This window comes from Anomaloglossus baeobatrachus, chromosome 5 (genome assembly GCF_048569485.1).
Source record: "Anomaloglossus baeobatrachus isolate aAnoBae1 chromosome 5, aAnoBae1.hap1, whole genome shotgun sequence".
Lineage (NCBI taxonomy): Eukaryota > Metazoa > Chordata > Amphibia > Anura > Aromobatidae > Anomaloglossus > Anomaloglossus baeobatrachus.
The window spans coordinates 582,362,932-582,374,291 of record NC_134357.1 but is presented as its reverse complement, the minus strand read 5'-3'; positions in this window follow the sequence as shown (position 1 = coordinate 582,374,291).

The window sequence follows — 11,360 nt, the reverse complement described above, 5'->3', positions numbered from 1 at the left end:
ATCTACCTGATAGACTGTGAATGTAGTAAACCGTATATAGGTCGGACGACACAACCCCTGCATCGGAGGATTAATTCTCATAGGCACAATATTGCCAAAGGGTTTTTGCTCCATGGACTCTCGAGGCATTGTACTCTGGTTCACAATAAGATAGTAAAGCTCAGTTTTACCCCAAATGAGCAAATCCCAGTGGAAGCTCCTAACCGTATTCAGACTTTGAATCGGAAGGAAACTTTCTGGATCCATAAATTGAAGACTTTGAATCCATTGGGTCTGAATGAAGTTACGGATATTTTTAAATAATTATTTTTAACTAGTTAATATATGTAAGTCCATTATCTATTCTCCATGTGGAAAACTAATAGTGCTTCTTGTCCCTCCCCCGCCCTGGACTGAATGCTGGATTCTATTGTTACATCGTTTAACTTTTTAATGATTAATCATTGCATGATATTAAACTATTAGATATATGGATATTTTTACCAACCAATTTAATAAATACATAGATACTATTTATTTTTTATACTATTACCTTTTATTAGACTTAATAGTATCCATTCTGTCTCGTTGAGGGTGGGTACTACTATTTGTTTTAGTTTTATTGTATATGATTTTGCATTCTCTTCATCAGTAGATAATCATATATGAGATTTATCCCTTTTAAATGCACGCAATTGTGTGCACAACTCACTCCACAAGCTGCCCCTTTAAATATTAATACAACAGTTTTGATGCATTCAATTATCATCTTGCCTTACTACTTATGGATTAATGATGGATGTATACACAGGGTCTACACAGGGTCTATGTATCTCTTACCTTTATTTGGTTCCCTCCTCCAGAATGTTTCCTGCTGTGATGGTTTTATTACTATGTTGGAGCTGTTTTTTCTTTCAATCTGAATGGGGGACTACTAGGGGTTAATTGCGTTGGTTCGTTTTCTTTATCACCCTCCTGACCGGGTGTAGCCCTACACTGGTCCTGGGCTCATTGCTTCCTATACCACCTCTAAGGGACTGGCGTCACAGTTTGGGGAGTTCTCATAAACTCTCCTCATGGTGTTTTCCCCTTTTTTATTTTTGCTTCATGTTTGTTGATACATTTTACCTGATGTTAATTAGGGGTTTTTATAATAATTTTTATCAGATATTAATGTCCTGAGCAAATCTATAGGTTTTTTTTTACTATTAACAAGTTCAGAGTGAAGAGAATGAGAAAAGAAGCTGTTGCTGGAGCTAAATGGCTGATTTCAGCTAATATGTGTATTTATAAGAACTATTCATTTGTGTTTGCACTAATTTCTGCTCTTGTATTCACAATGTTGTTTCTCATGATTACGAGCGATTTGGATTATGACACCGATCTTCTCTGGTGGCTCCTATGGTTAATAGATAAATACACATGTCCTTTTTCCCGTTTTATTTTGGGGTTCTGATCCCCACTGATTTGTATTTATCTATTTTATTTATTTGGTGTTTATCACATTGTATCTCTTTACAGTGGTTTTATGAGAATTATTAAGAACATATTTGTGTTATTTTTCTGTAACATGTCATTTGATATTTTTTTTCTCTGATCATTGTGAACACTCGCCCCCTCATTTACTAGACCATATATATATGTGCCTTTCACCTGTATATGCTAGTCCTGATGAAGAAGCCTCTGAGGGCTTTTAAACTCGTTGACCAATAAATCACATTTTATCTATATTATTTGGACTGGTTTTGGGGCGCAGGAGATTAACTCTTTTTTTCCTTCCATTGTTTGTATCTCCACGTGGGTTCCGCTGCGGCCCCAGGCATTTTATGGTGGTTGAGACTTGCACCTCCTTTCGGAGATGTTTCACCTTTGATTTTATTTGTATAAGACCCTATTTTGTATGATTTCTCTTTCCAGGTCCTATTTACTGCAGAGGATCTCAGAGCAGATGTGCCTTCAGCTTTTGAGCCAGTTTCTCTTTGAGACCCACGTGTAGGGGGTTATCTCTGACTTTTCTTCATAGCTAACCCTGTTGACGTTGGTGGGCGCACACTGGAAACCGTCTCGGCACTTGTCACATCATGCAGATGCAGGAGAGCATTCTGGCCTCTAATAGACAATTGTCTAGCGCTATCTGGGACCCCCAATCATAATGGTGGTCTAACAGATGGAGGGGCAGGTGGAAATTGTGAATGAGTCGTAGTCAACTTTACCTTTATGGCAGCGGCTTTTGGCGTTACGTATTGCCTTCCAGTACGCTTGCTTATTAAACTGTTTCCTCCTATGGCCTCCATGGTTTGTTTTAGATTTCCCAGTCTAGCCTTTGGTAAACTCTGGCAAGCCATTGGGGGGCAGATAAAAGGTATCACAACTACAAAATTATAATTTTGTTTTTCTCACTGAGAGCAATCAATCAGAAAATCCCAGAGATTGGCAGCACGTGTTGTTATCTGACAGTTCTCTGTTTCTGCAGTAGCGGACTCGGTTGCCAGTCTCTGACTTCCTTTATAAACCTTACCATGGGGTGCTTTAAGTGTGGTTTATAGCTGTTCCTGGCTGTGGTCTTTAGCTGTCTTCTCCTCTTGTTGTTCCATAGATGTCTGTGGTAACTGCTCTTAAGAAAAGTGTTTGACTTTTGCTATATACCTGGGCTCACGTGGTAGCATCTCTTTTTCCCCTGTATTGTTTCCTTTTGTCTCCGTTAGCGTTCGTGGTGTTGACGTCCAGTGCATACCCACCATCCTTACTTAGGGCCCAGATCAGGGTTTGCCTAGGGTGAGGTATTCCTGCTCGACAAAATGTGCACGATTTCTATAGGGTTGGTGAGGGTTAGCTGCAGGTTATTGTCAGGGGTCACAACCGTCCATAATCAGACCATTTCCGGGGGAGTGAAGTCTATAACAATGTTTTTACCTCCCCTTGAAAGCCATTGAAACACTGAAAGCAGCTCGCACTGTGGTTAGTACCGAGTGTACCCGAGCACAGCGATGAGAGATAGTGGTTAGAATACATAATGGACCCGAACTCTGAACTCCATCACTGATTTATTTTTTTTATAAAATCTGTGTTCGGTGCAAATTTTACTGTTCGGGTTCACTTATCTCTGCCCACAAACCTTTATTACAGTTTAGATTATGGGTGTAGAAGAGACAAGAACTAAAAGAGGCCTATCACCTAATGAAGAGCAAGTAACATTTATGATACCTATGCTGGGGTTTTGTGAAGGGATTCTGTCACTAAGTCTTTACTTCTTAATTAAAAATCAGAATAATATAAAGTCAGTGTCACGCTAGGTACGAGGAAGTACTAGGAGAAAGGGAAACCCTGTGTCTAGGGAAGGGGGAGACAGTGACCCCTGACAAAGCCTAACACTGGGCCCTGGGTTCCCTCACTGCCCTTGATAGGTTCCACGCCTATGCACCGAGCCGGATACCTGACTCCAGGCTGACCCTGATCTGAGCCCTAAGTAGGGAGCAGATGGGATGAGCTCTTCGTCAACCCCATTAGGCACTAAAGGCCACAAATAGATAACAAACAAGGGAAAACAATAACTTATCTCTAGACGACTCAGTAAGAAGTTCAGTAAACTGAGCAGCAACGATCCTACTGATGCGTGCAAGCCACCTGCTTGCATCCAGGGCTTGTAACCCACCTCTTCCGACAAGCCTACAACCTGCAGTAACCTTCAGTCCATTACACCACTGCAAAACCAGCTCTGTCCTCACCTATTGTACCCTCACCCATTCCCTGTAGACTGTGAGCCCTTGCGGGCAGGTTCTTCTCTCCTGTACCAGTCTGTTTTCATAATGTTCATGATTGTTGTACTAGTTTTTTATCTATACCCTTTTCACTTGTAAAGCGCCATAGAATAAATGGCGCTCATTATTATTATTAATAATAATAATAATAATAACTGAATATCACAGGGAAAATTAATGAATTTAAGCCCAAGGGGAAATACAGATGATTAACAGCTGAAAGGAAGAGGAGCTCCCCTGGATCCTAAATGGAAAAGGATGAAAACCTGGGAGAAAAACTACCTAGTACACTGTATACTGACAGCAGGAACAATAGAAAATCAGGAACCATTTTGCACAGCCAGACGCTGTGACCTTCTATTGCCGGACACCACAGGACTGTCTGTCACCTGTGACAGACAGAGACTCTGATTCCAATGATGTGTAATTTTCTGAGCTTCTTGCTGTAGTTTTGATAAAGTCACTGTATTATCGCTAGGGGCTTATCACTAGATAACTAGTAAATCTGCTGCGATGTATCCTCCATCTCCATCAGCTCTGTATAACCCCATCCCCACCCCTGATTGGCAGCTTTCTGTCTGTGCTCACTGTATACAACTGAAAATCAGTGGTGTGGGTGGGTTATACACAGAGCAGTATTTCGAGAACTGGTAGATCTTAAGCAGATAAAACTGATTTTTATCAAAACTTCAGCAAGCAGCCAAGTAAGTGACACATCGCTGGAATCAGGGTCCCTGCATATACAGGTGGATTGGACACACGTTACAGGTAGCTTTGTCCCTCCTAATCTAGAAAACACATCCCGAAGCCATACACTATTAAATGTTGTTATATATTTAATCTGAAAAGTAGGCAGGAAATTAACTCCTGCTAGTCTGATCACTAATGAGCACATGGCTGTTCGCCTGTGCAGCTCAGAAGCACAAGAGAAAGTATAGTGTGGAGTGTCACAGTCTGTGGTCTGAACAGCGTCTGATGCCGCCATGACACTCGGCAAGTTTACAGAAAAACACCTTGGACATTTTTAAAAAGTAATTTTATTGTAAGTTTATTTAAAATACCATTTTCAAACCTTCATCCAACATATTTATAAGGATTTAGAAAATACATCAGCTGCATTGATTGTAATCTACGGTAAGTAGTATTATTGTCATATGTCATATTTTCATTTTATATAAAGAGGCAGCAATAGCCCTATACATCCCGCCTTGTCTGACTTACGTATAACCAAATAGTTATTATTTTATAGTTCACAATCAGCATTTAATTGAATTTTTTTGTAAATTATATACTTTATTTTTATTGGAGGAGACATAACGGTGCGGAGCCAACTGGTCCTTTTCTATCATATTCTGGAACATGTGTAATGATGGTACGCGAGATGTTACTGGATAATAATGAGGGTGGGAGACCTTTGGTTTTACGTCATGATCCTCCACCAATTCTTCCAAATTCCGATCCTCATCCATTTAGTTTAGCATTACAATGGCCTTCTGTTCAGAGAAGGAGAATCCTTCCAATTCATTACACGTTGTAAATTTATTAGATAAATTCTGACCTGAAACATTTCTATTCTCAGGAAAAAAATTCCACTGAGAAAATTTAAACCCCTGTCCAGGACTTCGATCTACTCAACCGATAAGACTGTGGGTGTCAAAACCAAAACACTATGTCACACCAGAGCGTACAGACACTCAGCATGCAGCGTAACACAAGGGTAGCATCGGAAATGGTAAAAAAAGGAAGACCTTTACGATAGGGAGAGGAGACATCTGCTACTCACCTGAGTCTGTACCCTATGCTCCCTAATGTCCCTATATGGGTCTTTCCCCCCATCATCATCACATGCCTAGGCCCTCATTCACTCGGGCTAGTGAGAAGGCCGGTGAGAGCAGTAGTCTCACCACAGCAATAGCACAACAGGTAAAGGAGATAAAGACAAAATAGACAGAAAGGAAAAACATTTGAAGCTCTTCCAACTCAGCTAAAAACCACAGCTGCAATAGTCACAACTCCTCAGCTTCTTCCAGAGACAGGCTCCTTCCAAAGAGATCTGCATGGAATGATAATCTATAACCAACATCAGATGCTAAGATACATGACTTTTGTATATTGAAGGGAAGTGGTCACATTAGAGATGCACCTGAGATTAAGGCTACAAAGGATAGCCAGATTGGAAAGAGTCTTTAACCCCTACAGCACTAAAAAAAAGTAGATTCACTGAAATCAAGTTGTAGACCTGCGAACAATAAGGCGCTGTGACCTTCTGATCCCAGACTCACCAGAGATCTCCCCAGAGCGGGACACACTCATGACACATTATCCATAAATACATTCATAGGCAAGTTCATTTTTTCTTCCGTATTGGAGATCTTCTCATATCCTTCTTATTGGTTCTCCTTCCTCCTCTTCATTTTTTGAATTCCAAAATTCTCTGAATGACGTATTAGGCTCTGTGCGCACTAGGCCATTTTGCCTGCGGATTTGCTGCGGAAATTTCTTGAGAAATGTCTGCAATCTTTGTGGATTTCCCAGCAAAACCTATGTGAAAAAAAATAGCTGTGCGCACGCTGCGGATTTTTCTCAGGAAAATTTCTTGAGAAAATTTTCTCGAGAAACTTTCTGAGAAAATGATCATGTCCATTATTTTCCACAGGTACCTGCGGAATACCCCCGGAATTTCACTCCATTCACTGTAATGTAATCACGAAATTCCGGGGGTATACCGCAGGTAGCAAATGATGTGCGGTATACCCCCGGTATAGCCGCGATTTCCCTGCGGTAATGCTCATCGCTGCCTGCGGTTTTGCAGGAAGTGATGTCATTATGACAGAAGAGGAAGCGGAGCAGAGTAAACACACACGTCACACTCCCTGGACGCCGCACAGAAGCACTTCCGTGCAACCTCCAGGTGCCCGTGCAGTCTGTGTCCCACTCCAGCCCCGCCGCTGCCTGCACAGCAGTGTCAGTGTCTGCTCGCAGAATCCGCAGCTTGTCACGCGGCAGCGCAGGCAGGAGGTGAGATCATTACCTGCTGTGACGATCTCCTGCCTCCTGACGTCACTGTGGTCACTGCTGTCTATGCCCGTCTCGCGGGCGGCCCGAGACTGTCACTAGCGGTGACGTCACGGGCTCTCGCGATACTTCTGACAACGCGGCGGGCATAGAAGTCAGTGACAGCAGTGACGTCAGCAGTACAGGAGATGATCACAGCAGGTAATGATCTCATCTATGCTCCTGATGACAGCGCTCGGCATCCCCTGCAGTGACCTGGGCTATTGATTTTAGCTCAGGTCACTGCATTGCTCTCCCAGCCAATGGGGAACATTCTGTTCTTCATTGACTGGGACAGCGACTATGGTATGGATCGCCGTGGGACCCCCCCCTTTATTGGATTACGCCGGACGTGGAATTGATTGTTCTTTTCAATAAATTGGTGAAAGAGGGAATGTGGGGAGTGTTTTTTCAAATAAAACTTTTTTTGTCGTCTATTTTTTATTTCTTACTGACTGGGTTGGTGATGTCGGGTATGTGATAGACGCCTGACCTCACCAACCCCAGGGCTTGATGCCAGGTGACATTACACATCTGGTATCAACCCCATATATTACCTCGTTTGCCAACGCACCAGGGCAACGGGATGAGTTGGGGCGAAGTGCCAGGATTGGCACGTCTAATGGATGCGCCACTTCTGGGGCGGCTGCGGCCTGCTATATTTAGGCTGGGGAGTGTCCAATAACAGTGGACCTCCCTAGTCTGAGAATACCAGACCACAGCTGTCCGCTTTACCTTGGCTGGTGATCCAATTTGGTAGGGACCCCACATTTTTTGTTTTAAATTATTTATTTAATGTAAAATAACAGTTTTGGATTACCAGCCAAGGTGAAGCTGCCAGCTGTGGTCTGCAGGCTGCAGCCGTCTGCTTTACCCTAGCTGGCTACAAAAAATGGGGGGACCTCACGTCGTTTTTTAAATTATTTATTTTATGGCTAAATACAAGGCTAAGCACCCTTTAGTGCCACATGAAAGTCACTAAAGGGTGCCAGCTTAGAAAATGCAGGGAGGTGGGACATTATATAGGTCTATCTATCTATCTATCTATCTATTCATCTATCTATCTATCCCTCTATCTATCTATCTATCCATCTTTCCCTCTATCCATTATCTGTCTATCGATTATCTATATTATTTATTGCAAAACTGCAGGGACCAACCTGCGGTAAATCCGCGGCAAATCCGCATGCGTTTTTCCCGTGGATTTTTCCGCAGGTGCGGAAATCTTCAACTCCCAGAAGTTTCTCAAGAAATTTTCTTGAGAAAAATCACTTTTCTAGTGTGCGCACATAGCCTTAGAATGAACATTTTCTCTTTGATAATCACTTAAATTCTCAGGATTACAGTCTGGAGATTCCAGATCTGTAGATTTTGCAGCGTCCGTGCAATAGTTATTGTGAGGGGTTTTCTCCAAGATTTACTTTTGTGAAAGAAGGTGTTTGCCCGACATTGCGCTATGAGCCAAATGTCTATCATGGTGCAGAGAAATGCGGCAATCGCTCCCCCCCTAGAAGTGGACTCCTGGGACAAACAGGGGACAAATGTGGAGTGGGAAAATGTGTGATCAGTGTTGGACAGAAATAAAATCCATTTTAGTATAGGTTATTACTTATGTTGTGCTCTGATCTGGAGGAACAGGAATTGTGAGCACTTTGGGAATGTCACAGAATGGATTGATAAAGGTATAACTAGATTGTCCCCATTATTTAGAGGAATGTGATATGTACATTGTGTAATGTTCAGCAGAGATTTGGGTAACAGAAGAATGACTTTCACTATCTGCAATTATTATTTTACTTGATAAAGGATAAAAATAAATGTTATTCACTGATAAAGGGGAGAATAGATCAATAGAAAACTAATCAATAGATGTAAGGGGAAGGGAAATTCAGAGTTGTCACAATTTTATGGATCATTGTTGGATATTTGGCTGAACACATCCACTTGTTACACGCCTGTCCCGTGTCTGGGATCTGCCCCTTCCCCCGCTCTGCTAAACTTTCCTGTGCTCCATGTTGGGCTTTGTAAGTAGCCGGACACGCTCCATGTGCTGAGCTTAACTGGCCTATATAAGGCTACCAAGATACACCCCTGTGTCCTGGTATTAGGACTATTAGTCTGTGCACAGCGACCTGTCTGCAGCCTCCAGAACATCTCCAGACTATCTGTGGCCTCCAGCACCTCAGCTACCAATCTGCCTGTGGCTTCCAGTATGTCTGCACCTGTCTGAGGTCTCCAGAACATCTCCAGACTATCTGTGGCCTCCAGCACCTCAGCTACCAATCTGCCTGTGGCTTCCAGTATGTCTGCCCCTGTCTGAGGTCTCCAGGACGTCTGCGGCTTCCAATACCTCAGTTACCTGTCTGCCTGTGGGTGTCAGTACCTCTGCAGCCTGTCTGCAGTCTTCAGGACTTCTGCTGTGTTCACACGAGGCTCCGCTCCGTACACCTCGTACACACACGGCTCTGCTCCATACACCTCGTACACACACGGCTCTGCTCCATACACCTCGTACACACACTGCTCCGCTCCGTACACCTCGTACACACACTGCTCCGCTCCGTACACCTCGTACACACGCGGCTCCGCTCCGTACACCTCGTACACACGCGGCTCCGCTCCGTACACCTCGTACACACGCGGCTCCGCTCCGTACACCTCGTACACACGCGGCTCCGCTCCGTACACCTCGTACACACACGGCTCCGCTCCGTACACCTCGTACACACTCGGCTCCGCTCCGTACACCTCGTACACACTCGGCTCCGTACACCTCGTACACACACGGCTCCGCTCCGTACACCTCGTACACACACGGCTCCGCTCCGCACACCTCGTACACACGCGGCTCCGCTCCGTACACCTCATACACACTCGGCTCGGCTCCGTACACCTCGTACCCACACGGCTCGGCTCCGTACACCTCGTACCCACACGGCTCCGCTCCGCACACCTCGTACACACGCGGCTCCGCTCCGTACACCTCATACACACTCGGCTCGGCTCCGTACACCTCGTACCCACACGGCTCCGCTCCGTACACCTCGTACACACGCGGCTCGGCTCGGCTCCGTACACCTCGTACACACGCGGCTCCGCTCCGCACACCTCGTACACACGCGGCTCCGCTCCGTACACCTCGTACACACGCGGCTCCGCTCCGTACACCTCGTACACACGCGGCTCCGCTCCGTACACCTCGTACACACGCGGCTCCGCTCCGTACACCTCGTACACACTCGGCTCCGTACACCTCGTACACACACGGCTCTGCTCCGTACACCTCGTACACACGCGGCTCCGCTCCGTACACCTCGTACACACACGGCTCCGCTCCGTACACCTCGTACACACACGGCTCTGCTCCGTACACCTCGTACACACACGGCTCTGCTCCGTACACCTCGTACACACACGGCTCTGCTCCGTACACCTCGTACACACACGGCTCTGCTCCGTACACCTCGTACACACACGACTCCGCTCCGTACACCTCGTACACACGCGGCTCTGCTCCGTACACCTCGTACACACGCGGCTCTGCTCCGTACACCTCGTACACACGCGGCTCTGCTCCGTACACCTCGTACACACGCGGCTCCGCTCAGTACACCTCGTACACACGCGGCTCCGCTCAGTACACCTCGTACACACGCGGCTCCGCTCAGTACACCTCGTACACACGCGGCTCCGCTCAGTACACCTCGTACACACGCGGCTCCGCTCAGTACACCTCGTACACACGCGGCTCCGCTCCGTACACCTCGTACACACGTGGCTCCGCTCCGTACACCTCGTACACACGCGGCTCCGCTCCGTACACCTCGCACACACGCGGCTCCGCTCCGTACACCTCGTACACACGCGGCTCCGCTCCGTACACCTCGTACACACGCGGCTCCGCTCCGTACACCTCGTACACACACGGCTCCGCTCCGTACACCTCGTACACACACGGCTCCGCTCCGTACACCTCGTACACACTCGGCTCCGCTCCGTACACCTCGTACACACTCGGCTCCGTACACCTCGTACACACACGGCTCCGCTCCGTACACCTCGTACACACACGGCTTCGCTCCGTACATCTCGTACACACTCGGCTCCGTACACCTCGTACACACACGGCTCCGCTCCGTACACCTCGTACACACGCGGCTCCGCTCCGTAAACCTCGTACAAACACGGCTCCGCTCCGTACACCTCGTACACACACGGCTCCGCTCCGTACACCTCGTACACACATGGCTCTGCTCCGTACACCTCATACACACACGGCTCCGCTCCGTACACCTCGTACACACACGGCTCCGCTCCGTACACCTCGTACACACACGGCTCTGCTCCGCACACCTCGTATACACACGGCTCAGCTCCGTACACCTCGTACACACACGGCTCCGCTCCGTACACCTCATACACACACGGCTCTGCTACATCCACACTGTAAACCCCTCCTGACCCCACACATAAACTTCCCCTCATCCAGCACCATGACAACCAGCACAGCAGAGTCCTGCATACACTGAGGAGCTGACCATGTGACCCTGACTCCTCCCCTCCATGTGA